This window comes from Ziziphus jujuba, chromosome 8 (assembly GCF_031755915.1).
Source record: "Ziziphus jujuba cultivar Dongzao chromosome 8, ASM3175591v1".
NCBI classification, from domain to species: Eukaryota; Viridiplantae; Streptophyta; class Magnoliopsida; order Rosales; family Rhamnaceae; genus Ziziphus; species Ziziphus jujuba.
The window spans coordinates 4,298,427-4,325,756 of NC_083386.1; the positions used below are offsets into that span (position 1 = coordinate 4,298,427).

The 27,330-nt window shown below is 37.4% G+C and overlaps 1 pseudogene; it reads right to left on the reverse strand.

Moving 5' to 3' along the window:
* LOC107428645 (cytochrome P450 84A1-like) overlaps window positions 1-27,330 on the reverse strand; it is a 50,284-nt pseudogene that overhangs the window by 21,673 nt on the left and 1,281 nt on the right.

Genomic DNA, 27,330 nt, shown 5'->3' on the forward strand with positions numbered 1-27,330 from the left:
ATTTTTGGTTTGACTAAGCTACCATTGTGTAAATCTCCTCAATACGAGTTCACAGACTAGTGGCACGCCAAATTCTGAGTTACGGACAAAAAGTTATGGTTCTGAGAAGTTTTAAGCATAAGTTTTAAATCAGTGTAACACCCCATCCAAAACTACATCGGAATTCTTGCATGTTGACCGAGGTTGATAGTTGACCGAGTGTGTCAAAAGTTGACTTTTTGTTTCGATTGAAATTTCTAGTTGACCGTGGTATCGTAGCGAAGTACATGATGCCCGAGTTCGTAGACTAGTAGCACGTCGAAAACGGAGCTACGGTTTGAAAGTTATGGGCAAAACAAGTCGAGTTCAAACTGTCCAAAAGGTGCCGGGAGTTGACTTTTTATGGTTGTAGAATTTTGTTTTGACTTTTGTATGGTTGTAAAATACTCGTTGATATAAGTTCATAGACTAGAGGCACGCTTAAATTGGACATCTGGTTAAAAAGTTATGGACATATGAAGTTTTCCGAATACTGTAATATTTTAATATATCTAGCTTGAGTGAACAGTACATGCCACATGTTGCAATTTCAGCCAATCCCGTGAGTGAACAGTGTCACCCACAGGGAGCTTTTATTTTGGCAAAACGCGTGAGCTGGCGGGAAAGGAGAGAGAGAGAGAGAGAGCTAGAGAGAGAACCTATCGGCCACCGCCACTTAGCCGTTTTCCGGCCACCCCAAGCCACATGCGCCTGACCGGTCTCTCACCCGTAGGAATTCCAGCCTACCCATCGAATCTCACAGCCGGCCGGCTGCCGACACGCCCAGTTCGAGGCCATTTTTGGCGACAGTGCCGATTTCTTCAACTGCCAAGATCTCCTCATTCCGGCCTCCATTCTTGTCACCGTCGGTCCCGTTGAGACCATCTCCCTTCAACCTACAAAACCCCCAAAAATCTCAGTCATCGGCCATCGGACGCGCCGCCGGAGGGCCCAGTCATGTCTCTGGCCCCTCCCCACTAATTTCGACCCCCTGAACGCAGATCCGGGGTCCTTTTCCTCCAATTCGTGATGGTTTGGGAGAATCGAGGCTCTAAATGCCGAGAGCTTTCCGGTGAGATTCCGGCCACCACCGGTCCGATCTTCGGAAAGTAAGACCGGATTCATAATCCCCGCCTCACAAGCTTCGATTCGGTATATTACTCGTCAATTTTGGTTGTCGTTTGTGTTCGCTCCCCGGATACCCATTTGGGAGTTGCCCGATTAAAATATTAAAATAATTGGTTTTGTGTATTGTGGATATTTTAGGTGCACGTGTAGATAGTGGAGTTGATCCTACGGAGGATCTTGATTGATACACGTGCTTAAGGTGAGTGACCTGCCTTTAAAACTATTTTGGGGTGATTAATTATATTTATTTTGTGTTAATTTGATATCTAAAATTATGCTCATGTGGTGGAATTTAATTATAATCGTGGAAAAAAATATTATTTTATATGTATATATATGTTTATTGCTGCTAAATGAAAATTTGGTTTATTAATGAATTTTTGATTATTATTGTGATTTAATTGTATTTATCACGCATGAACAAGGTGGTTTCATTTAATTAATTATATTTGGATTTTAATATTATTTTTGGGCATGATTTGATTTTAAATATTTCAAGGAAAATATTGGTTTAAATTGGTAGTTTCAAATTTTATAATTATGCCCATGGAACATTATTTGATGGATTTTGTGATATGAGAAAAATTATTTGTACATTATTATCGGTGGATTTGTAATGGAAATGTTAAATTAAAATGTGGGAGGTTGAGTTCGAAAAATGGTATAATTCTCACGGTGAATTTTGGAAAAGATTGCGTATCTCTTTATAATAAAATTTAGTTATTTATTTTAGATGCACTCATACAGTACTGGTGTTCTGTATTGTATATGTGGATGAGCGCATAAGTTATAATGTCTCCCGTGAGTTGCCACTAGACCGAGGATAGGCAAGTTTTATATAGTGCACATAAGTCGCCCCCCTCCATGGTTGGGATGACAGTTTAAGCAGCGGCGCTGTCGGGACGCCAAAAAGACTGTATGCAAGTTTCTCCCTTTAACCCCCCCGCCAGACGGTGCTCGGGACGCTGGGTATCGGAGGGCATCACTGGTATATGGTGTGGTGCGTCAAGTATAAATTTTCAGATAGAAATTTCAAACCCTAAAGGTTTTAAAATCGTATTTAAATTAAATGTATTTTATTTGCGTTACCATCTAATTAATTATTTAAATTACATTTTTTTGGCAATCTTTATTTTGATTGCTTAAATCAAATTTTATGAATTAGATATATTGAATTTTCCTATATGTTATATTTCTTTAATGCAAGTGTTCTAAATTTATTTATTATATTTTATTACATTTTTATTTATATTTGGATTATTTAATTATTATTTATTAAATTAATGATTCCTTGATTTTGGGGCATACAAATAATGGGTTTTGTGAAAATGTTTTAAAAGGGGAACCTTTCCAACGGAGTGAATAGTGAGGGTTTTGAGAGAAAATATTATTTTCAAAGAATTATTATTTATTTATTTATTTAATTGTTTGGTATTGATTAATTAAATTCCTTTTATTGTTATATTATTAATATTAAAATTGTACTGTACATAGGGTCACTCACTGAGATGATTAGCATTTCATATTTTTAAATTCCGTTCCCCTAGATGCAAAGAGTGGTAGACGTTCTTCCGGAGCGAACCTAATCTCCGTCCCTGTCGTAATTCGAGAAGTTATCTTTGTCTTCATTTATTTCAATTGTAATATTTCTTTCATCCTTGTTGTCTAATTTCTATACTTAATAGTACTTCATGAAGCTCTGTACACTGTCTTGGACATTTATGTATTAATTATGCATTGATTATTATTATTCATTTAGAGTGCTACAAATATGTGGGATTAAATTGTAGTAATGTGGGAGGAATAAGGTGGTATTTATAGAAGTGTGTTTTCAGTGCAGGAAATTTTTGGTAAGTCTAACCCGTAGGGGAAGTTCTATTGGATTTTCCATTGGAAGGTCCGGTAGGGTTTCCTTGGGATCAGGGCTTGTCTAGGGTTCCGGTGAGGAATTTTGGACGGGTCCTGACATTAGTGTCCAAGCCAATCTCCAGTTTTTGTCTGTTAGTGACCCAAAGCTTTATATAAGCCTAGGTAAGTGTGTCAAACAGGAAACAAAGACCAAAATACCCATTTTTCCCCAAAACCTGAGAAATTCTCTCCTCAGACCCGTGGGTTCAAACTGGATCGTTTCGACTCGTTTACCGTCGAACCGGGTCACCGCCGTTTTGCCCATTTCCGGCCAACCACCACTTACACACGCCAGCCACCTAGGAAGGTCACCTGAAGGCGACCTCAGCTGTCAAATTTCACGACAAGAAGTGGCCGGACGCGCCCAAATCGGGCCGGCGAAGTCCGCGGCAGCTTGTGAGGTGGGTCGCCAGATTTTCTCATTTTTTGGCCATCTCAGGCCAACCCATATACCTTTTCCACTATTTTCGACCCATCTGAGCTCATTTCCATGGTAATTTTGTCCAGATTCCTCACCATTTGAAAGATCCGACAATGAGAAGTTTGGCCGACGCTTCAACAGTGTTTTCTAGCCACCGGAGGAAACTTTGGACCAAGGTGAGCATACTGATGAGTTCCTTGTCTCTTGGACTTTTGTCAATATAAAGTTTGTGAATTTTGGAGGTCGTTTGATAATTTTTCCATTTTTGGATCAATTAGTTAATTTTCGGATAAGTTGGGGACTGTGTTTGGACAAAATTAGTCAAATTAATTAAAATTGGAGTTGAATTAGTGAAATTAGATATTATTAGGACCCATTAGGTGGTTCAATTTTGAAATATTAGGCTTCGGGTAAAAATCCCCAATTTTGGGTACCGAGCCCCAAGGACATGCGGTATAATTGGACTGTCCGGTGTCCAATTTATGCAATTTTGTAGTACTGTAAATCATTTTGAGACAATTGGGTTATACAAGTATCTCTGATTTAGTTGTTTGGAGCCTGAGGAATATTTTATTATATTATAGGCAGTTAAGTTGAGCCTGTAGGCAATCCTGTAGAGGAGCAGGCATGAGCATCTACAATACTGTGAGTGGTTATATCACTTTTAAATGATTTGGGTATATAGTATAGTATATATGGGGTTTAAATATTTTACGTATATATCATTTGATTGAAATGTTGTTTTATGCATAAATAAATATTTGCTTTCACATATATGTGTTATCATTTTATATGACTTTTGATAATATTTTAAGTGATTGGTCCATAAACGGACTTGTGGTATTTAAATATCTTGGTAATTAAATTAAGATTTTAAATCATTTTGGAAACTATTTGGTTTGAGAAACCAGATTGAAAATCATATAATTTTAAGCACGATCAAATATTTTATAATTTTATGTGCTTAAAATTGGTTTATGGTGAATATATTTCACTGTGGTATTTTTCGTTTTCGTATGAAATGATGTTTTGAGATTTTGAAGTATTTAATTAAGCAGTGGAAGTTTAAATGCTAAATTATGATTTATGATACAGTATCGTTTGGAAAAGTATACATATAATCTTACAAGATTGTTTCATGTATACTGTATTGGTTATTTTTAAATTGATGTACCATGTAATGCTAATACCTTGGATCAGTATTATATTATATTGTATTATATTACCACCCGCTGGGTTTATCATGGTGCCGTGAGGTTGGTATCGTCCAACGGTTTATTATTGCCACGGACCGTAAGGTTGGGTACGTCCCGACGGTTATTTATTATTTCCACGACACCATTCATATATTGAGGGTCGTGAGGTGGGTGTATTCCACGGTTTGTATATTGGTACATCGTATGGTATATTGTATATATTTGTATATATTGTTGATTTATAAATATTGTGGTGATTTCTGCATTTTCATATTTATTTGGTGGAACTGTATTTATTATAGTTTATGCTCAAATGTTTATATCTAGATTTGAGACATTTCATAATATTACATTGATCATTCAATCATACTTTTGAGCATCGGCTTATCGCTTGTTTTCTTCCACTACAGTAGCCGTATTTATCCATTCTTCACCTATTGTTATCTTCTGGACTTATTTATTACTTATTTGTACTCATAGACTTTGTTGATACTCTTAGAATGCTTTGATTTTAATTATGGGACTCAGTAAAGACCATAGTACTCATGTGTGTAGTTATGGCCTGTAGTACAGTAGGCCGGTTGTGGACTTATTTATATATATATATTAAGGTATTAATGATAATGCTAGTGTTTGATTATCTATGTTTTAAGATGAGGTTCCATCGGATATTTTCTAGGGATTGTCCAGTGGGACTTCACTAGGCGGAATCACCCAGGAGGTCCTGGGAGGGTTCCTGGGGCGGATCCTGTCATCAGCAATTCTTCCAAGCTAACCAACATGATATAATCTTAGCCAGCCTTCCGAAATCCGGAACGACGTGGTTGAAGGCCTTGATCTTCTCTATCATGAACACTAATTGCTACCCACTCAAAGATAGCCCTTTGCTTATCACTCATCCACATGATCTTGTGTTCAGCGTTGAGTATAAACTTTACCGCCATAGCTTACCTCGAAACCTTGACCAACTTTCTCAACCAAGAATTTTCGCCACCCATACACATTATACCTCACTACCACATTCAATTATCCATTCGAATTGTCGAATTGTTTATATATGTAGAAACCCTTTGGATAATTTTGTGTCTTATTGGCATTTTTCTCGTGCAACTAAGAATGTAAATATAAAACCAGGTCCTATTGATGAATCATTTGTGAACTACTGTGCAGGTTATGATGTATTGGAAAGCGAGCTTAGAGAAGCCAGAAAAGGTACTGTTTATGATGTATGAAGATTTGAAGGAGGAAGTAGAGTTTGAGATAAAGTGATTGGCAATGTTTTTGGGGTTTCCATTTACTTTGAAGGAAGAAGAAGAAGGGTTGGTAGAAGAAATTTTAAGGCCGTGTAGCTTCGAACATTTGAAGAGTTTGGAGGTAAACAAAAATGATGTATTCAATCGTGGAATTCCTGTGACTGCCTATTTTAGGAAAGGTGAGGCTGGAGATTATGCCAATCATCTTACGCCTTCTATGGTTGAACATTTGAGCAAGGTGATAGAAGAAAAGTTTGCCAACTCTGGCCTAGTATTCAAATCAAATTAATCTCAAAAACAATTTGTACGGCGGTTTAATTAATTTCTTGTTCTTATTTTTAATTTGTTTAAATTTTCAATGTTGCTTCATTTAAATTATGCTTTTATTGCACTTTGCCATGGTTGTCTTGCTATAGATTAATAAACTGGCGTTGCCAAATAATGTTCTTGTAATAATTTCTGCATTTATCTTAGAATTACGCAGAAAATAATAATGGTAATTAGTACATAATATTTGGTCAAATTGGGTATACCTTATTTATGAGATTTTAAAGTAAACGTGCAAGTATATATCTATATATATATATATGTCCCTAATGTGTGCATAGCTGGTGAGTCTCATATTTCCTACTTCCTAGAGTACTGGAAAACTTTGTTTGGAACATGATTGATTAAGTTGATTAACTATTAACTCATGCAATACAATTTACAATATTTTTTTGGTCAACAATAGAACGGGTGGATCTGAAGGTGTGTTCTCAGGAATATATGTGTATATATATATATATATATTTTATTTTTTACTGAGCCAATCATTTGAATACCACCAATACTAATTACAATTGACAATGTAAATGAATGATAAATGTTATAAGGTCAAAAAAAAAAAAATTAACATTAATTTCTTGGAAGGTGTCATCTCTGTGTCTTACATATACACTGGGACATGCACAATTGTTTTTACTTTTATTAATTAACATCTATGTGCATGGATGGTCTAATACTAAAAGATACTAGTTTTAAGATAATAATTCTAAATTCAAATCTTAATAATAATAATAATAATAATGTACAATCAGCACTGCCATTAATAATCATAGAGAACCTATGTGAGGCGCCCATCTCTCTTTTTTTTTCTTTTTTTTTCTTTTTTTTTAAAATTAATTTTCATATATATTATATCCTGTATATTGCCTTTTCAATTTCATCGGTTAAAATAAAGTTTTGCCCCTTCTCGAATTCTAAATTTCCTCTCCAATTTAACCAATTTTAACATTTTCTTCTACCCTAAAAGTTTTAGTGATACTTATCAAATCTAATGGCACACATTATCTCTACTAAAAATGGTAAATATTTTTAGCATTAATATCGGTAAAAAATCCTACTTTACAGAATTTTTATTTTATTAAAATTCTTACTTTTATATTTATTTTAAAAAATATTATTTGTCATCACTAATAAACAGCTACTCATGATATCTATATATCAAATGACAATTTAAATAATTATTTTTAGAATTTTAGTATAAAAATTAAGAACAAAATTAAATGCATGCTTCCAATAAAAATTTGTCATATAAGTAACAAGAATATTTTTTATTTATATTAAAATTGTAGTTAATAAATTGCAATCAATTAATTAGTGTCTTAAATTAAAAAAAAAAAAGGGTTTAGTTGAATAAGAAAAAAATTATAAATTATCTTAACATATCATATAAAATATTTAGACTTATTTTACAAAAATTATAAATAGTTAGATTTTGTGTCTATCATTTGTATGTAACGGTGATGTATTTCCTGGGCTCACCACTGTTAATAATTGAGTCTTTTTTTTTTTTTTTTGGGTATAAATCAATAATTCATCTCATTATTCTGGATGTAGTTCCTGTATCCACCACTTATAATAATTCAGTCTTTGTTTTTTAGTACAGATTAATAATTCATCTCTTTATTTAAAAGTTCTTAACACAGGATGTACCAAACTCCCTCTGAGAGGTATAAATTTGGATGAATTTCGTCATGACAGACGAGAGAACACACGTTTAGTGGGCACGACAATGAGTTGACTCACCCTGGAAGGGGTGAGTCCGAACATGTCAGTGTTATGGTCACATTGGTTGCATGGCCCATGCAAGTCTTACGTGGCCAATTAGTGGGAATGTGGGGCTGTTAGGAATGGGCCTAATATTGGTGCTATTACCTTTAGTAGTGGATAGAACAAAATCAGTTAATGTATTATTGTTATTTTGTTTAGTTGTTATTTCAGTTGTAGGCATGGCCTTATTGCGGGTAGTGGTAGTAGTGGGGCTGATTAGTTTGGAAGTCATTTTTTGATTCTTGTTATGTAGTGGGCATATATATTGTACCTTAGGAATGAAATAGAGCATCAGATAAAGTTTATTAACCTTCTCTCTAACTTTCTCTCTTTAATCTCTCTCTCTAGAATATTGTTTTGTTTTTCTATAACCGAAACAGGGGAGTTCCTTCCTTTTATATCTCTGCCTTTTCATTGCTTCGAAATTCTTAACCCATCAATTGGTATCAGAGTTAGGTTCAAATGGTACCCAGGGCAAGACTAATGCCAAGTTTTGAAATGAGGTAAACGAGGCCCTAGCAAGACATGAGACTAGTATCCACCAGGTGAATACACAGTTCGAGCAAGTCACTGCAACCTTGCAGACGGTTTTGTCAGAACTCCAATCTCTTCGAGTGTCTACTAAATCATTCCAACCCTCTCAGGATATCAATCCCTTTTCTCTTGGAGAATCCTCAAACACAGCCAACGAACCCAACCACCATCAATTGAAACTTTTCTTCCCAAAATTTGATTGAGAGGACCCGCAGGGATGGGTGTACAAAGCAGAACAATATTTCGAGTTCCAGGGAGTTCCTGCTAACCAACAAGTTTCATTGGCATCATTTCATTTGGAGGGATTGGCCCTCCAATGGCATAGGTGGTTCATGAAATTTCATGGGCCAGTATCTTGGAAAGAGTTTACAAAAGCCATTCTCCTATGCTTCGGACCAACTGAATTCGAAGACCCTTCAGAAGCTTTGATTCGTCTACGACAGACCACCACATTAGAGGCTTACCAGGAGAACTTTGAGAAATTATCCCACCGAATTGATGGATTGCCGGAATCATTTTTAATTGGTTGTTTTATTGCAGGCTTAAGAGATGACATTTGCTTAGATGTTAAAATCAAACATTCACGAACTTTGACCGAAGCCATAGGGGTGGCACGCCTAATTGAGAAACGTAATCTCCTGCAAAGGAAACTTCCACAATTTCAGTATCAGGACCCGTCCAAAATTCCTCACCGGAACCCTAAACAAGCCCTGATCCCAGGGAAACCCTACTGGACCCTTTAATGGAAAATCCGGCAAAACATCCCCTAAGGATTGGACTTACCACAAATTTCCTGCACTGAAAACACACTTCTATAAACACCACCTTATTCCTCCCACATTACTACAATTTAATTCCACAAATTTACAGCACTCCAAAATAATAACAGAGAATTAATGTAGTATTTAATAAAATATGTCCAATACAGTATACAGAGCATTATACAAATAAATATGGAATTGATACAATGTCAGATAAAGAAGCAATACAAAATAGAGAGGGAAAAAGGAAATAAATGCTTCTTGGACTTTCTGCAATGAACTGAGACGTCAAGTTCACCCCCGGCCAATTAACGTCGACTAACCTGGACCTAAGGGAACGAAATTTAAAAATATGACTTGCTAATCATCTCAGTGAGTAACCCAGTCTAATATACAATTATAATAGTAATAATAATTATAGTACACTTGATTAATTAAGAATAAATAAATATATAAATAATAATTAATGGGAAATAATATTTTCTCTCAAAACCCTCACGATTCACTCAGTTGGAAAAGTCTTCTTTTTAAAACATTTTACAAAACCCGCTATTTGTATGCCCCGAAAACCAAGGAAAAACAATTAGTCAATAGTTTTCTAATACAAGACGATAATTCAAGAATCTAAATTTATAATTAAATAAATTGAAATAAAAATAACTTATAACATTTACTAAATAATTAATTCATGTCATAACAATTAATACCTAAATATTAATAAAACTCACATTAAAACAATTCATGAAATAATTAAATAATGTATAATAAATCAAGTTATTGAATAATTAAGCAAAGGAAAAATTAAATCAAATTAAAACCTCTATTTGAAATAAATAATAAAAACAACATTAAATATATTTTTAATTTAAATACAATTTCAGAATATTTATTTTGAAATCCATGTTCCGAAAAACCACTTGATGCACCCACTATATACCAGTGGCGCCAACGGTACCCAGCATCCCGAGCACCACCAGACAGGAGGTTAAAGAGAGAAATCGGCATACGGTCGGGTGGCATTCCACCACGCCGCTGCAAACAGGCATCCTGGCCATAGAGAGGCAGCCTACCTTCATCCGATGGCAACCACAGGACAACCCCATAATCACCTGTGCGCTAGTCACACCCACATGCGCACTCACCACATCCACCTGCACACTAATCATATCTATGCATAAAGAATACCAGTACGTGTATGGTGCATCAGAAAATCATAATTCATAAATCAATATTTTTATTATCTCAAAATTTCATAAACATCATGAGGTTTATTCCATCCAATTAAACCCGTAAATTTTCTACAATTCCTTTATAAATCATCATCATAAATCCATCACACAATTTCCATCAGCTTCAAATCCATTAACTTTCAAATGCATCAATTTTCCAATCCACAATATTCAAATGCGTAAGCATAATTTTTAAAATAATATGCTTAAATCCTTAAAATTCAAGATAGGCATAATTTCATTAAAATCCCATAAAATTTCCAAAATTCATACATCCATATATATGCATTTTTATTAATCAAAATAAACTCACAAATAAATTCCACAATAAATCAATTAATATTAAAATCACAATTCCTTTAAATATCAAATTTCCATAAAAATCTAAATTTCCATAATTTGTCAAAAATCATATATGAATTAATGCACATATACATTTCAATTTATTCAAATTGTGCCACCAAAATTTCAAATATAATTTTGCTAAATATTTAACACATAAATATTAAATCCAAGCATTTAATTATCACAAAATAAATATAATTTAACACCCGAAAATAATTTTGAAGGTGGGTCACTCACTTCGAGCACGCAATTAACCCAAGATCCTCTATGGAATCAATTCCACGATGTACACGTGCTCCTAGAACAACAATATGACACAACTCAAATAAATTCATATTTTATTTGGGTAAATAATACACGGTACCGGGGGGTTTAACACAAATGTTAACCAAAATTTGCGAATAATATACCGAATCGTAGCTTATGGAACGGGGATCGCATTACCGGCCTCCATTGACCCCAATTCCGCCGGTGGTGGTCGGAATTTGCCCGGGAAGTACCGGCCGAACTTCACCTCCTCATAACTCGTGAACCACTTCGAATTTAAACAATTGGAGACCATATTTGAACTCAAAGGACCCAAAATAGGGGGAAAGGGGTGGAAGATCGGACTGGGTTGGCTGAAAATGGCGACAATCGCCGGAGAACTCAACCCACCGTCGCCGTGTCAGGACCCGTCCAAAGTTCCTCACCAGAACCCTAGACAAGCTCTGATCCCAGGGAAATCCTACCGGATTCTCCAATGGAAAATCCCGCAAAAACTCCCCTAAGGGTTGGACTCACCACTATTTTCCTACACTGAAAATACACTTCTATATACACCACCTTATTCCTCCCACATTACTACAATTTAAGTTCCACAACTGGCAGCACTTCGATAACAAATTATATAAAAGACATATAATGGAATTAATTTACTAAATAACCAATTAAGATATACCATCATAGATTCTCGTCCACCCACACCACCCACTTAGTGCTACACATATCAAATACACTTTAAATATCGTTTTACAAATAGCCCAATGCATAACATAGAAAGAAAGGTAAAACAACATCACATTAACAATCAAGAAAAAACTATAACAAACGTTTTAATGATAATGGTATTGATGTAACTTGCCTGAGGGCTATTATATTCCCATACACATATTAATGTATCTTGCCCTAGGGCTATCATATTCCCATACATATATTAATGTAACTTGCCTGAGGGTTGTCATATTCCTATACATATATTAATGTAACTTGCCTGAGAGCTATCTCACCTACCGAAATGCTACCACTTGTCCGAGGACTATTATACTTGCCCGATGGCTATCTTTCTTGCCCGTAGGCTGTGATACTTATCTGAAGGTACCATAAGGGAAGTAATAATAATAAAAACAATAACAAAATTAAAATTAAAGATCTCATAATAATGTTAATAAAAATAAAAATAATAATCAATATTATTTATTAAAATCTCAATAACTGAGAATGGCAGCTGCGATAATACTTGATAATAGTTTTGTTGATAAATACCATTGATAATAACAATAATATCAACTATAATTATAATAATGGTAATAATAGAAATTGGAATTACAATAAAAATAATCATTATAAATAATAATAACAATTCCGATAACAATGACAATAATGATTAAATAAATAGTCAAATACAAAGTAATAAGAATATAATAACATCGATTAAGAATATTAGTAAGAAATTAAATCACAAATAGATAACATAACATAAATACATAAAATCATATCTTAAAATCCATGCATAAAATGAAATTTGCACGCTCATAATGGAGATACGAATGATACCTTATGACATGCTATGTAATCCATGATTCCAACTGTCGCTGGCACTTTACTACCAATACAAACCAGGGTGGTTGCCTATATTGGCCGTCCGATCCCCTAGACTCATAGGCAACATGGTTATGAGGCTAGCTCTACATGGACCACATTGGTTCGCCGCCTCTGTATGGTGCGGTATATACAGTATAATAACAATAATATAACATACAAATATATGTACGAACATATAAAAAATACTTGATGCACCATACTATATACCAATGGTGCCCGAAGGTACCTAGCGTCCTGAGCACCGACTGCAGGAGGTTAAAGAGAGAAACTTGCATACGGTCGCTTCGGCGTCCTGACAGCGCCGCTGCTTAAACTGTCATCCCGGCCATGGAGGGGGGCGGCTTATGTGCACTATATCAAACTTGCCTGCCCTCAGTCCGGTGGCAACTCATGGGAGACATTATAACTTGCGCGCTTATCATAATCACATATACAGTACAGAACACCGGTACGTGTATGGGTGCATCTTAAAAAAAAAACTATAAATTTTGAATTATTATAAAATATTAAATTTAGATAAGATATAATCCAATTCATATGCTTTTATCAAATATACCAAAACAATAACAATAAAAAAAGAGATACATAGAAATTCATACAGTATTAAAATCACATAAGTGCATTATTTATGCATCAAAATTTCACCATTTAAATCAACAATAAACTCAATAAAATTTAAATCATAATTTCATAAAATTAGTCTCTTCCACAATAACTCAATTCAACACAATTTGGCATCTTCAATATCAATAATAACTTAGTTAAATATCCAACATAAAATTCATTTTTTTTTTCAAATATTTAATTAACACAAAATATACTTAATTTAACAACCCAAAATATAAATATGAGGCAACATATATACTGAATCAACATAACTTAGCATCATAAATTTAAATAGCAGTTCCTTAAATATTAAACACATATTATATAATAAATTCTATAAAACGAATATATTTAAATTGCATAAAAATAACACATTAAAATCAAATAACGATATCTCTTAAAATTTAAAACATATATGATATACTTCAAAATTTTGAATGATATAAAATACATATGTATAAATGTCTTGATGCACACAAGTACATAGATATATATATTCACACACACACACATATATATCCACATATATATAATTATGTATTTTCATATAACATCACACATCTCCATATATATATACATATATATATATATAGATATATAGATATGTGTATATGCCCATTAACAACACATATAAATATATATATACATACATATATCAGTCCGATTATGGTGCGGACGGTCCTCATGCGGACCACAGTATTGGTGACAGTTTTTCATAGTATTGGTGACGATTTTCTAAGAAACCGTCGTTAATACTATGAAAAACCATCATTAATACTGTGGTCCTCATGCGGACCGTCCTCACCATAGAATTGCCGCATACATATATGCATCATATGTTCACACTACATGTGTATACATACATATATGCATCATATGTTCACCGTACCTGTGTATATATATATATATATATCAATCTATACACATGCTAACTATAATTTTTGTATAATAATTCCAATCAACATAACAATCCTTTTACACCTTCTGCTTAATATTATCAACATTGTCCACTCTAATTTGATAGAATACCAGATGAACCCATATGGCCTAAACTGCAAATTTGGGATTTTTCAATATCTAGACAATTAATTCAAATTAACCATTCATTTAGCCTCTAACAATCATTAAGAACCCAAATGTAATGGCAATTGGCTAAGGACTTGTCCAATCTCTATCCAATTTCAACATAAACACAACCTAACTCCATCAATGGCAACTTCCTAATTACTCAATTATAATTCACATTCTAGCTACCAATTTGAAGCTTATGATGAGAGCATCAAGAAGATACCTTCAATTGGTCCAACCGCCGCCGGAGGTCGCTGGAATCCTGCCGTGAAGTTGCTGCCGAAATGGGCTATTGTCATATCTCACGAATGAGCAAGATTTGAGCCAATCCGAGCTTGGGAACGGACTTAGGGGGCCCAAATTCATGGGAAAAGACTAGTCACGCTGCCGGTAGCCGCTGGAAAACTGGTCAACAGGGAGGATGCCGGTCGCCGATGTTAGGCACCGATCCCAGTGCATCCGTCAGCCGACTGGTCAGAGAATCAACAGCTGAGCTCACCTGGCCAGGGCCGTTCCGTCGCCTGGTGCGTGTGGCCGTCCGATGACCGGAAAAAAAATTGCAGACCGAGAGAAAGAGACTGTAGGGAGGAAGAAGAAGAAGAAGAAGAAGAAAAAAAAAAAAATCCTGTGCCCATCCCTTTTTTTTCCCACGTGGGGAGAAGAAAAGAAAAAGAAAATAATGAACAATTATATAAAATAATATTAAAATAATATTATTGTATAGAATAATAATAAAATATTATGGTATTTAATCATGGTTGACATGTGGCATCTCACCGTTATGACACATGGCACCCTTTATTAAGTAACACGTGGCACACTGTTCACATATTTAAAAATAATATTAAAATAATACTGTATTTGAAAAATTTGTAGGTCCATAACTTTTTAACTAGATGTCCAATTTAAGCGTGCCGCTAGTCTATGAACTCATATCGATGAGTACTTTTTAACGGTACCTTGGTCAATGTGAAGTTTCATCAGGAGTAAAAAGTCAACATTTGATCCCTTCTCCATCAATGACGGTCAACCCGGTCAACCTTGGTCAAATTTGAGAAATTTCCGGTGTACTTTGGGACGGGGTGTTACAGCCGACTTCACCCGCCCGATCTGGGTGCGTCCGATGGCATTTGGCCAGGAAATTTGGAGGGTGGCATCGCCAGGGAATGGGCTCCTTCCCTGGCCGGTGCGTGCGACCGTCCGGTGGCCGGAATTTGAGAAATGGCAAGGACCCGAGAGGAGGAAAAGGAAAGAAAAGGAAGAAGAAGAAGGAAGAAGAAGAAGAAGAAAGAATTCGGGGGGGCTGGGCTGTTTTTTCCCACGTGGGGGAAGAAAAATTAAAAGAAATAATTAAATAATATTATTGTTAGAATAATAATAAAATAATATGGTATTTAATCATGGTTGACATGTGGCATCTCACCGTTGTGACACATGGCACATTTTATTAAGTCACACGTGGCACACTGTTCACATATTTAAAAATAATATTAAAATAATACTATATTTGAAAAACTCTATAGGTCCATAACTTTTTAACCAAATGTCCAATTTAAGCGTGTCGCTAGTCTATGAACTCATATCGATGAGTACTTCACAACCATGCATGAGTCAAAGCTTAACTTTGCATGAACAAAAAGTCAACTTGACACCCCTTGGACAGTTTGGATCTCGACTTGTTTTGCTCATAACTTTCAAACCTAGTTCCGTTTTCGACGTGCTACTAGTCTATGAACTCGTGACAATGTGTACTTCTTAATGGTACCTCGGTCAATGTGAAATTCCATCAGGAGCAAAAAGTCAACATTTGACCCCCTCTCGATCAACGACGGTCAAACCCAGTCAACCTTGGTCAAATTTGAGAAATTCCGCTATACTTCTGGACAAGGTGTTACATCCAGTGTTCACCGATGCCTTCAACTCAAACACAGGAAAATTCCACACATGGATTACTTGGACCTCCACCTTCGCAGAAATCCACACCCAACATCACTCCCACTACTCTCCGACGTATAACCCCACAAAAAGCTCGTGAATGATGTGAAAAAGGCTTGTGTTATTATTGTGATGAAAAATTTGTTTCTGGCCATCATTGTGCCCGACCTCAGCTCTTCATGATAGGAGATGATGTTGAGACCACTAAAGGAAATCTGGAAGACACGGCAATAGAGGAGCCCGAAGGAACTACACTCGAAATCTCATTCCATGCAATCGCAGGAACGAATCATCCGCAAATAATTCAGGTTATTGGACAATTGTAGAACAAGGATTTAACAGTACTCATCGATGGTCGGAGCACCCATAATTTCATCGATCAAGCAGTGGTCACCAAATATGGCTTACCTGTTGAGAAAAGCAAGAAGTTTCATGTTATGGTAGCCAACAAAGAGAGAATTGAATGTGTTGGTCTCTGCCATGCTCTCACCATGAAAATTCAAGGGTGTCTCGTGACTACAGATTATTACATGCTTCCTATGGCAGCTTTTCCGATAGTTCTGGATGTCCAATGGCTTGTTACACTTGGATCGATCGAAACGGACTATGCGCCCCTCACTATGACATTCAAACAAGATGGGATCATTCATACTTTTCAAGGAGTCCAACAAGGACTAGAAGTCCTTTCTCAGAAGGAATGCCAAAGCTCCCATGGGTCAGTAGGATTGGGTACAGGATTCTTCCTCCAGCTGGTTGCCACGTCATCCACCAAAAAAATTTCAACCCACCCACAAGAATTAGATAGACTTTTCTCCAAATTTCCAGTAGTCTTCCAAAATCCTACGACTCTTCCACCATAGAGTCCCCATGACCACCGAATTCAACTTCTGACGAATAACCCTCCTGTGAATGTGCATCCCTACCGTTATCCACATTATCAAAAGGCCAAAATAGAGAAAATTATTCGTGAACTTCTCCAAACAAGACTCATACGGCCCAGCCACAGTCCGTTCTCTTCACAAGTGTTATTAGTTAAGAAAGCAAGTGGGGAGTGGTAGTTTATCGTGTATTACCAAGCACCTAACATGATCCCATTAAAGATAAATATCCCGTACCCGTGATTGACGAGTTACTGGATGAGCTCCACGGTGCTCGATTTTTTTCAAAATTGGATTTACAATCCGAGTACCATTAAATTTGCGTACATGAAGCCGACATTTCCAAGGTGGCATTTCTGTAACACCTTGTCCCAAAGTACAACGGAAATTTTTCAACTTTGACCGAGGTTGACCGTTGACTGTTGACTTTGACTTTGACCGTTGATCGAAGGGATCAAAAGTTGACTTTTTGTTTCGGTTGGAATTCTAGATTGACTGAGGTATCGTTATGAAGTACAGATTGGCACGAGTTCATAGACTAGTAGCACGTTGAAAACGGAGCTACGGTTTGAAAGTTATGAGCAAAACAAGTTGAGGTCCAAATTGTCCAAGGGATGCCGGAGTTGACTTTTTAATCATGAAAAGTTGAGCTTTAACTCATGCATGGTTGTGAAGTACTCGTCGATACGAGTCTGTAGACTAGCGGCACGTCCGATGTGGACATGTGGGTTGAAAGTTATGGACCTGTAGAGTTTTTCAAATACTATATTATTTTAATATTATTTTTAAACGTGTAACGATGTGCCACGTGTGACTTAATAAATATGACCATGTGTCACCATGTTGAGATGCCACATGTCAACCATACTTAATATCAAGGGGAATTTCTTTTCTTTCTTCTTCTTCTTCTTCTTCTTCCTTCTCCTTTTTCCTTTCCCTTCCTTTCTCCCTCTCAGGGCCTTGCCGTATTTTTTAATTCCGGCCACCACAAGCCACAAGCGCCGGCCACCGTCCAAGACCACACGCCGGCGAGCTCACTAGCCAAATTTGGCGGCCGACCGGCCGGCGACGCGCCCAGATCGGGCCGGTGAAGTCGGCGGCGGCGAGTTTAAATTTTTCGCCGATTCCGCCGTATTCCAGCCAACCCAGTCCAAATTAAACCTCTTTTCCCTCTATTTTGGGTCTTCTGATCCCAAATATGGCCCCCAATTTCCAAAATTTGAAGCGGTTTGCGAGATACGAGGAATTGAATCTCGGCCGAAGATTTCCTGCCAAATTCCGGCCACCGCCGATTAAATTGAACTCAATGGAGGTCGGTAATGTGATCCTCATCTCACAAGCTTTCCATAGACATATAATTTGTCAATTTTGGTTAACGTTTGTGTTAGATCCCCCGGGTACCGGGTATTATTTACCCAAATAAAATATTAATTTATTTGACTGTGTGTGAATTGTGTTCTAAGAGCACGGGTGTGTCATGGAATTGATCCCATGATGGATCGTGGTTCAATTGTGTGCTCCAGGTGAGTGACCCACCTTTAAACCTATTTTGGGGTAATTATTTATATTTAATTGCTGTTAAATTTATATCTGGAATTATGCTCATGTGGTGAAATTTAATTATAATTATGGAAAAATATTATTTTATACGTACGTGTATGTTTATTGGTGCTAAATGGAATTTTGGGTTATTCAGAAACCCCGATTTTTATTATGGTGATTTAATTTTATTTATTACGCATGAGCAAAGTATTTTCATAAATTAATTGTGTCTGGATTTTTATATTATTTTTGGACATAATTGGTTTAAATATTTTAAGGAAAATATTTGTTTAAATTGGTGACTTCAAATTTGATAATTATGCCCGTGGAATATTATTTGGTGGATTTTGTGTTTCAAGAAAATTATTTTTATATTGTTATCGATGGTTTCGTACCGGGTATATTAAAGGAAAATATGTGGGATGGTGAAATTGAAATTGGTATATTTTCCATCATAATTTTTGGAAAACCGGTACGGTTATAATTAATTTAATAATTATTTTAGACGCACTCATACAGTATTGGTGTTCCGGTGTATATGTGGTTAGCGCGCAAGTATTATGTCTCCCGTGAGTTGCCATTGGACCGAGGGCAGGCAAGTCTTATATATTGCGCATCAGCCGCCCCCCTCCTTGGCCGGGATGACGGTTTCAGCAGCGGTACTATCGGGAGGCCAAAGTGCCGTATGCAAGTTTCTCTCTTTAACCTCCCGCCAGTCGGTGCTCGGGACGCTGGATATCGGAGGGCATCGCTGGTATATGGTGTGATGCGTCAAGTATAAGTTTTCGGATAGAAATTTCAAACCCCAAAGTGTTCAAAAATTAATTATTATAATTTATTACATTTTATTCATATTTGGGGTATTTATCTATTGTTTATTAAATTAATTGATCCCTTGGTTTTCGGGAAGTACGAATATCGGGTTTTGTGAAAATGTTTTAAAACGGGAACATTTCCAACGGAGTGATTAGTGAGGGTTTTGAGAGAAAATATTACTTTAATTGTTTATTATTTATTTATCTATTTAATTGTCGGTATTAATTAAATTCTTTTATTTGTTATATTATTAATATTAAAAGTGTTCAGTAGATAGGGTCACTCACTGAGATGATTAGCATCTCACGTTTTTAAATTTCGTTCCCCTAGGTCCAGGTTGGGAGACGTTGATCGTCCGGGGCGAGCCCGACGTCTCAGTTCATTGCCGAAAGTCCAAGAAGTATTTCCTTTCCTCTTTCCTCTCCATCTTGTATTGCTTCCTTACCTGTCATTGTATTAATTCCACAATTATTGTATAATGCTCTGTATACTGTATTGGAAGTGTAGTTATTATTTATGCACTGAGTTGCTGTTATTCTTTGAAGTGCTGTAAATTTGTGAAATTATATTGCAGTAATGTGGGAGGAATAAGGGGATGTTTCTAGAAGTGTGTTTTCAGTGCAGGAAATTGTTGGTTAGTCCTACCCTTAAGGGAAGTGCTGCCGGATTTTCAGTTGGAAGGTTCGGTGGTATTTTCCTGGGATCAGGGCTTGTCTAGGGTTCCGGTGAGGAATTTTGGACGGGTCCTTATAGTTTCGGACTCATAAAGGTCACTACGAGTTTGTCGTAGTGCCTTTTAGCTTCACCAACGCACCGACCACGTTTCAAAGCTTGATGAATGATATCTTCCGACCTTATCTACGGAAATTCATTCTGGTATTCTTTGATGACATTTTGGTTTTTTCGAAAAGTTGGGAGGATCATCTGAGCCATCTCCATACAGTTCTCTCCATTCTTGCCGCTAATCACTTGTTTGCAAATGAGTCGAAATGTGTTTTTAGGGTGACTACTGTCGAATATCTAGGCCACATAATTTCTTCAGCAAGAGTAAGTGCCAACCTTGTCAAGGTGCGAAATGTTTGAGAATGGCCAACCCCATCGACCATCTGTGGAGTTCGTGGATTTCTGGGTTTAGCCGGATATTATCAGAAGTTCATCAAACACCTCGGAGGCACCGCAACGCCCCTCACTAAATTACTCAACAAGGAAGGTTTTCTTTGGACTCAAGAGTGCGACGTTGCTTTCCAACAGCTGAAGACGGCACTAACCACAGCCCCTGTTCTTGCACTTCCAAATTTTTCACAGCTGAGTGTGATACTAGTGGAATTGGAATTGGTGCGGTATTATCTCAAAATGGACAGCCACTTGCTTATTTCAGTCAAGCATTGCAAGGCTCGGCACTTTTCCTCTCAGCATATGAAAAGGAGATGCTGGCGGTGCTTAAATCGGTACGCAAATGGCAACCATACCTGCTCGAGAATTCTTTTACGGTCCGCACTGATCAACAAAGTCTGAAATACTTGTTGGAGTAGCTCATAACAACACCTGCTCAAGCACATTGGTTACGAAAACTACTTGGGTATGATTACCACGTTGAATACAAACGTGGGAATGGAAACCAAGCCGCTGATGCCCTCTCTCAGGTTGAGCTCAATTTCATTTCAATTGCCACACCACAAGTGGATTGGTGGAGCCATCTGCAGTCCGAGTGTGCCCGTGATCCATACTACATGAGCTTTGGTTTTGCTCCGCACCAAAAACAACAGGATGGCATCTGGTTTGAGCATGGCAAAGTCTCACTTAGTCCATCATCTACCTTGTTGCCAACCATTATAATTGAGTGCCACTCGTTTCCAACGGGAGGACATTTCGGGTTCCAGAAGACCCTATCACGTTTGCGCAATGATTTTAGATGGCCTGGTATGCACCGAACTGTCAAGGACTTTGTTCGCCAATGCTATGTTTGTCAATGGTGCAAGGCAGATCACCAGACACCAGCGGGGTTACTACAACCTTTGCCCATTCCTGATCTTATTTGGTCCGAATTCTCGATGGATTTTATAAAGGGGTTGCCTCCTTCAAATGGATATTTAGTTATCATGGTGGTGGTGGACCGGTTGTCCAAGTATGCCCATTTTGTTCCTCTAACTCATCCATTCACAGCTACGATCGTGGCTAAGGCTTTTGTTAGTAACATAGTCCGACTCCATGGAATGCCCACCTCCATCATTTGTGACCGAGATAAAGTTTTTATCAATTCCTTTTGGAGGGCATTCTTTCAGTTGCATGACACCAAGTTTTGTATGAGTTCTAGTTACCATCCTCCAAAGAATGGCCAAACCGAGGTGGTTAACCGTACCTTGGAATAGTACCTGCATTACTTCACTGGTGATCAGCCAAGGCGTTGGAAGGAATGGCTACCATGGGCTAATTATTTAAATGGTGAACATTTTATTATTTAAAAAGAATGAAATAATTGTGTTAGGAGAATTCACAAAGAAAAAATGGATGGAGTACATGTGGAGCCCGAAATTTTCGTATTCAACAATATCATCAAGGTGGTGAATTAAAGTATATAACGTCGAGGAACATCCTGGAGTAGTCTATTTATAGACAATATGTTAAGTCCAGAATCAAGTATATATAAAAGAGACTTAGTTAGTTGCTTTACGCACGTACCATGATGATGCCTTTGATGTTATCTCTGGTGAGTTTGATAGAGTAAGGCAAATCATCAACAGACTCCTTTATTGCTTCTGCATCGTTATTATTACCTTCATCAAAATAAAAAGTAAGTAAACTGTCCACCATGTCTCCATGATCATCGGCCTCATCACCATCGTCGCCGCCATTGTTGATCCTATCATGTTCCTTCTTTTGCAGCATATGATCATCGATGATTTTGTCGACGAAATAGTCCATTAACCGATGAGCAACGACTAATCTACCGCTGAGTAGCTTCAGATGGATCCATCTAAGCCATGGAACAAAGTCAGTGATGTTGAAAGCTCCAAAGAGCTTGGAGAACTCCTGCAATATCTCAAAGAACTCTTGTTGTCGTTCCATGGCCCTTGTTCCAAAAGCTGCCTTGTAAATAATCCCTCTCGTCAGACCGAACATCAACTCTCGTATGTTCACCTCACTGTCAATGCTATCAGTGATGGTTCTCACCATCGAGTCGACTTGCTCTCGAACCAAGTCCCAAGACTTAACTCGTCTCCTGCTAAAAAGCTTCATGACGCACAGCTTGCGCATTTGGCACCAAAAGTGCCCATAGTTTGTGAACACGAGATCGGCTCGTTCGTAGGTGAGATACTGATGGAGGAACAATAGCAACATAGTTCGGCACCTCGGCAACATAGCTTGGTAACTCAGTAGCAACATAGCTTGGCAGCAACAAGTAGCTCAGCAACAGCACCAGCAGCAATACAACAGCACCATTTTGACATTTCTTGAATAATTGTTTAAAATGCACTGTTTTCATTTTAGGTTTATATATGTAATAGTTTGCCACCTTTTGGGTAGATAGTTTTTTTTTTATCTTCTCCAACATATGAAATAGCTTGGTTTCCAGCAGCTTCCTTTGCTGGTTGTTTGTGAATGGTAAATTCATTTTTTTTTCTTGTTTAATTGAAAGCTCCTACATCAAATTAGTATCAGAGCTTGGAGATTGCTAGGAAATTTGCCATGGCTAATTCTAAAGAAGGAAGTAGTCGGACCACCTGTGAAGACCAAAATACTAAAGCTGTATTGACAGCTATATGGGGTGTTGAACAGCAGATCAAAAATCTGATGAAGGTAATTCAACAAACCTTGGTTCAACATTCAACACCACCATCCATGACTCCACCCATCGCTAGATCGAGGGACAAAAAGTTAGCTCGTCACCCTCCAGTGGCTCACCGAACTTCAACCTCACAACACCCACCACTACATCAGAATTTCCCTTAGTCACAGATCTGCCACCACCACCTCACTGTCCACTAAATTATCATCACTTTCAGTTGCCTCTATAAAATGCTGACTCCGATGATGATATTGAAGCCATTCTTTTTGACAATCCTCGCCGACAACCTAGAGACTTCCTTCCAAACCACCATTTCGGTCATCCAGGACCACCACAACCACCCAGATACAATTTCAACCAAGAAACAGATTATAAAATTAAAATTGATCTACCAACGTTTGATGGGCAAGTTGAAATAGAAAGTTTCTTGGATTGGATCCACAATGTTGAGTCCTTCTTAGATTACATGAATATCTCAGAGACACAACAGGTCAAATTGGTGGCTTATAAGCTCAAGGGAGGTGCCTCTGCTTCATGGGAGCAATTACAAGCTAATCGAAGGAAAGAAGGGAAAGAACCCATTAGATCTTGGCACAGGATGAAACAACTCTTGAAGGCTCATTTCTTACCTGAGGACTATGATCAAATACTTGATGAGCAATATAATAGTTGTCAACAAGGCATTAGAACGATGAATGAATATACAACAGAGTTCTTTCGACTTAGCTCATGCAATAATTTACAGGAAACAGAGAAGAAGCAAGTAGTTAGGTACATACATGGTTTTCAAAATCCAGTTAAAGAAAAGCTACATCTGAGCCCAATTGCCAACCTCAATGCCGCTGTTAATTTGGCCAACAGAGTAGAGAAACAAATGACAGTGCCAGACTCAGCTACAAGCCCCCCACACAAGTGGAAACCAATTTCTGATTTCTACACTGATAAGCCCAAGCAGTACCACCCTCATTCTAAGGTGTTAAATTCTACCAATCCCATTTTTAAACAACACCAAGATTATAATGCCAAAGTTGCAGGGAAGGCACCTATGACTCCAGCACACAATACCCATCCCGTTAAGCCTTCCAATTACCCAACGACCAACACACATGCTAGACCATATCCCATTAAGTGCTTCAAATGCAATCAGGTGGGGCGTCGGTCAAGTGAATGTCCTCAAAGGAAACTTATGCACATGCATGAAGAAGTGGATGATTATGGGGTTGAAGATGAACATGACGGGGTTGATTTGATTGAGGCCATTGAAGAAGTTAGTGGGGAAGATATTGATGGGGACCCAATCATATGAATTTTACAAAAAGTTCTCTACTCAGCTAGAAGGTACACTTCTACTCAAAGACACACTCTTTTTAAAACTAAATGTACCATAAATGGAAAGATATGTGAGGTTATAATAGATGGGGGAAGCACCGAAAATATTGCTTCTAAGGCTTTGGTTGTTGTTTAGAACCTACCTACTAAACCACATCCAGAGCTATACAAAATTGGATGGGTCAAGCAAGATTCAGATATTAACGTTCAAGAAATGTGCAATTTGACTTTCTCCATTGGAAACAACTACGTAGACACCATAGATTGTGATGTGATTAAGATGGATGCTTGTCACTTGCTGTCGGGAAGACCATGGTTGTTCGATAGAGATGTACAACATAATGGGAGGAAAAATACTTACTTTTTTATTTGGCATAATAAAAAGATTTTACTCTTGCCACCTTCTTCCCAAGCTGAGAATTCTAGAAAGAAACACAATGCCAAACAACCATCCAACCACCCTTCTCGAGACCACATCCTCACTGCTGGTGTTGACCATTTTTCGAGCCACACCAACCACACCACCCCAATCCTAGCCCTCATCCTCAAAGATAGCCAAACTCCCAACACCAACCTGGTTCCTCCGGCTGTTCAAGCTCTCTTAACATAGTATAGTGATTTATCTCCTGATGAATTACCAAATGAGCTGCCACCCTTAAGAGATATTCAACATAATATTGATATCATACCTGGAACTGGATTACTAAATCTGTCACACTACCGTATGAGTCCCAAAGAGCATGTTATTCTTCAAAAAATTGTGGATGATCTGCTCTATAAGAACTTGATCAGGCCTAGCCTTAGTCCATGTGCTGTTCCAGCCCTTTTGGTCCCAAAGATAGACAAAACATGGCGGATGTGTGTGGATAGCCAAGCAATCAATAAAATTACTATCAAATATAGGTTTCCCATCCCACGGTTGGAAGATATGTTAGACAAGCTTGAGGGCTCCACAATTTTCTCTCGGCTTGACCTCAAAAGTGGCTACCATCAAATAAGGATACACTCGGGGGATGAATGGAAGATAGCCTTCAAAACTAAGGAAGGCTTATATGAATGGTAGGTCATGCCATTTGGTCTTTATAATGCCCAAGCACTTTCATGCGCCTCATGAATCAAGTCCTAAAGCCTTTCATTGGTCATTTTGTGGTCATCTACTTTGACGATATCCTATTCTAAAACCGCTCCAAGGAAGATCATTCATCTCAGCTAAAGCAAGTTTTCCAAACACTCAGAGATAACAAGCTGTACCTTAGTATACAAAAATGTGAATTATTCACGGACAAATTCCTCTTTTGGGGTTTCATTATAAGTAAAGAAGGCATACACACCAATTCAAAGAAGATTCAAGCTATTCTTGATTGGCCTCAACCCCAAAATGTTATCGAACTTCACAGCTTCCATGGCCTTGCCACTTTCTATAGGAGGTTCATCCGAAATTTTAGTGACATCGCAGCTCCTCTAATAGCTAGCTTCAAGAAGAATGACTTTCGATGGAAGCAGCCCCAACAAGACAGTTTCAATTTACTAAAAAAGAAGCTCATTAATGCTCCTATTTTGGCACTTCCGAACTTTGATAAAGTCTTTGAGGTTGAGACCGATGCTTTTAAAGTGGGCATTGGAGCTGTCCTAACTCAAGAGGGACGCCCACTTAAATTCTTTAGTGAGAAGTTTTACCCTGCCAGATAAAAATGGTCCACTTATGAGCAAGAATTATATGCTATCATTAGAGCTTATGATCACTGGGAACATTACCTTATTCAAAAAGACTTTATTATACATAGTGATCACCATCCCCTCAAGTATCTCAACTCCCAAAAGAAGCTCAATGATTTACATGCTCGTTGGCTTGAATTTCTTCAAAAATTCCACTATGCTTTTCACCATAAAGCAGGCCATCGAAACATAGTTGCTAATGCTCTTAGTCGCAAATATACCTTGCTCACTGTTCTTAAGTTCAATTTGGAAGATTTTGCTCATCTCAAAGACTTATATTCAATAGATGAAGATTTCTCTTTCATCTGGGAACAGTGTCAATGACACAATGCCATGGAGGATTACCACATCATCGAGGGATTTCTATTTAAGGGAGATCAACTTTGCATTCCCAGACCTTCTCTTCGTGACTTCATTATACATGACCTTCATTCTGGCGGTCTAGCTGCCCATGCTGGTCGTGACAAAATAATTGCAGCTATCACTCACCATTTTTTTTGGCTAAAGATGAAAGCTCAAATTGCCTCCTATGTTGTCCGTCACCCTATGTGTCAAATTGCCAAAGGCCAATCTCAAAATACAGGTTTGTACACCCCTTTGCTAGCCCCTGCCACCATCTGGGAAGGTTTTCCATGGATTTTGTTCTAGACCTTCCAATGACGGTCCATCGTGTTGACTCCATTTTTGTTATGGTTGACCGTTTCTCCAAGATGACTCATTTTCTTCCTTGCAAGAAAGCATCTGATGCAAGTTACGTTGCCCACTTGTTCTTTTGTGAAGTAGTCCGTCTGCATGGCATTCCAAAATCAATAACATCTGACTATGATGTTAAATTTGTTAGCCATTTCTGGAGGGTTCTCTAGAAGAAATTTGACACGAAGCTTCAATTCAGCAGTCCATACC